Genomic DNA, 260 nt, shown 5'->3' on the forward strand with positions numbered 1-260 from the left:
TTTCAGTCTGCATTTTCCTCCCCTTCTGCGATCTGTGCGTTACCGTCCCCGTCACTAAGCGAAACAACAATTACAACCTTCGAGCTAGCGACTGTTACCTTTTCTTTTCCTGGGATTTAGTTGTTTTAATTCCAGGGCTCGCCTCCCCACGTACGTATATTCCACTAAACAAGTTTCCCCTCTACATTATTTTGCAAAGACACCATCATCGCATCCTGGGTTTAGTGTCGCTCAAAACAATTGTGATTGGTTTAAAGAAA

The 260-nt window shown here is 43.5% G+C and overlaps 1 protein-coding gene across 1 annotated transcript in view; it reads right to left on the reverse strand.

The window, feature by feature from the left end:
* reep2 (receptor accessory protein 2) overlaps nucleotides 1-260 on the reverse strand; it is a 10721-nt gene that overhangs the window by 5045 nt on the left and 5416 nt on the right. The window lies entirely within an intron of this gene.

This window comes from Morone saxatilis, unplaced genomic scaffold (assembly GCF_004916995.1).
Source record: "Morone saxatilis isolate NCDOM2014 unplaced genomic scaffold, NCSU_SB_2.0 Contig22, whole genome shotgun sequence".
In the NCBI taxonomy this organism is placed as follows: domain Eukaryota; kingdom Metazoa; phylum Chordata; class Actinopteri; family Moronidae; genus Morone; species Morone saxatilis.